This window comes from Neolamprologus brichardi, chromosome 23 (assembly GCF_056152115.1).
Source record: "Neolamprologus brichardi isolate AB-2024 chromosome 23, ASM5615211v1, whole genome shotgun sequence".
Taxonomy (NCBI): domain Eukaryota; kingdom Metazoa; phylum Chordata; class Actinopteri; order Cichliformes; family Cichlidae; genus Neolamprologus; species Neolamprologus brichardi.
Window position 1 is genome coordinate 40976033 of NC_142125.1, and position 2327 is coordinate 40978359.

At 59.4% G+C, this 2327-nt stretch overlaps 1 pseudogene; it reads right to left on the bottom strand.

Annotated features, from left to right (window-relative positions):
• Nucleotides 1–1132: 1132 nt before the first annotated feature.
• On the bottom strand, nt 1133–1912 carry LOC148096466 (uncharacterized; annotated as a pseudogene).
• Between the last annotated feature and the right edge of the window lie 415 nt (nt 1913–2327).

A 2327-nucleotide genomic window follows, 5' to 3' on the forward strand; every position in this document is an offset into this window, starting at 1 on the left:
CTTAAACTACCTCTGTCCTGATCAGACAAGTCTGTGAGTGGAGTAGAATTACTCTCCTGTATGGCTCAGCTGGACTCACATGCAGCACCGACAGTGTCATATTTCCCTGAAGGGAGGAAACTTGCTCAGAGAAAGGACTCAAGCATTAAAAGTGTCTGGTGGTGTGTTGGTTTGATTTTTCATCATCCCCTATCACCGACCACAGCTTGTGACAAGAGTCATGATGTTTGTTCTGAGTTCAAAGGAAGAAACCAGCATCTGGTGACGTCCATGAGTTCAAGACTTCAGGCTGTCATCGCCACTTAAGAGTTGTTGAACCAAGTATTAGAAATGAACATTTGATTTAGTAATTGAATTTGTCCAATTACTTTTGAGGGCCTGAAATGAAGGGATTGTTCTAAAAAATGCTTTAGTTCCTCACATTTTAATGCAACCCACTGAATTAAAGCTGAAACTACATCTGAGTTGTATCATTTCAAATTCATTGTTGTCATTTACAGAACCAAAGTTAGAGAAAGTTGTTTCTGTCCAAAGTCTTATAGACATATGTAAACATACACGGCAGACCCAGTGGTATTTCGACACTTTATTGACTCACACGGTTGCTGTCCACAATACTCACAGAGCTGCAGCTCTCCCGCTGCCCGCTCAACATTATCACAACAACCACCACCACAGGACCCAGTACAATATTTAAGTCGGCGGGGCGTGATTGCGGATGCCGTACAGGTGCGCCCGCCTCCTCTGCACGGCACCGCAGGCCACGCCCCGCCACACACCCCCATCGCCCGACTGAGGCCGGGAAACCATCCGGCCGAACCTACTCCCCCCACCGCGAGCGGGAGAGGGGATCAGCCCGGACCGTCGGCGCCCCCGGGCCCTGGCCAAGCGACGGGGAGTTGTGAGCTCAGGTGGCCGCCCGCGAACCAAGCAGCGTCGGCAAAGCTGGTCCAGAGGTCGGCCGCATGGCAGGTGGACGCAGCGCGGTCGGCACGGACGTGCGCCCCGGCTCGCAGGTGGCTGGGCAGATGTCCGGTAGGCACCGGCCTCTGGTGGAGGTGAGGCCGCTCTGCTCACCCCGCCGACCTCGGGCTTCGGTGGCGCGGACTCCCCTAGCACAGGCCCCTCCGACTTATCCCGCGGCTTCTCCGCCCCGCCCGGTGGGAGCGGCTCCTCGGGCGCCGCCTCCGGTGCAGTATCTCCCGGCTGGAGCGGCTCCTTGGGCGCCGCCTCCGGTGCCGTCTCTCCCGGCTGGAGCGGCTCCTCGGGCGCCGCCTCCGGTGCCGTCTCTCCCGGCTGGAGCGGCTCCTCGGGCGCCGCCTCCGGTGCCGTCTCTCCCGGCTGGAGCGGCTCCTCGGGCGCCGCCTCCACCGCTGCCGGCTCCTCGCGCGCCCTCCCCGCGCTGACCTCCGGCTCGCGCACTCTCCCCGCGCTGACCTCCGGCTCGGGCTGGGCAGGTGGGTGAGCTGGTGGTGGGCCCAGCTGTTGCTCCACGTCCCTCCTCCGGGAAGCAGGAATGGGCGCAGGCCCCTGCTGGGCACAAGCCACTCCCACCCGCGGAGTGGGGATGGGTGCAGCGGCAGGCTGGTCCCTGGCTGGTCGCAACCTGGGGGCCGGCACGGGCGCCTGCACAGCCCGGATCTCCTCCACCCCATCGCAGTTGGATAGCGCCCCTGGGGGTGGCGGCGGTGTCGGGCAGGACCGGATCAGCGCCGCCAGGTACTCCATCCTCTGCAGGTGACGCTCAGTCTGGTCCTGCAGCTCTTCCCGCTGGCTCCTGCTGCGTGGCCGCCAGCTCGGCCACCATTTGCACCAGCTCCTCCCTCTGCTGGCCCAGTCCTGGATCCGCCGTGCCTCCCGTCCTGGGTTTCGGCACCACTGTAAACATACACGGCAGACCCAGTGGCATTTCGACACTTTATTGACTCACACGGTTGCTGTCCACAATACTCACAGAGCTGCAGCTCTCCCGCTGCCCGCTCAACATTATCACAACAACCACCACCACAGGACCCAGTACAATATTTAAGTCGGCGGGGCGTGATTGCGGATGCCGTACAGGTGCGCCCGCCTCCTCTGCACGGCACTGCAGGCCACGCCCCGCCACACATAACTGTATTATTTTCAATGATTTCAAGGACAGCTGAAGATAAAAAGTATTCAACAAGGAGAGACCAGGAATTAGTGACGTGCAGAGTTTGAATAAGAAGCTGTAATTAGACTGAATGCAAGACGAGAGCAAAGCCATGGCAACAGCAGGAAGTGGAACAGGACCTGCATGTGTCCATGAAGCTCAATGTTTCTGTGCACAGATCACATGCAGTCTG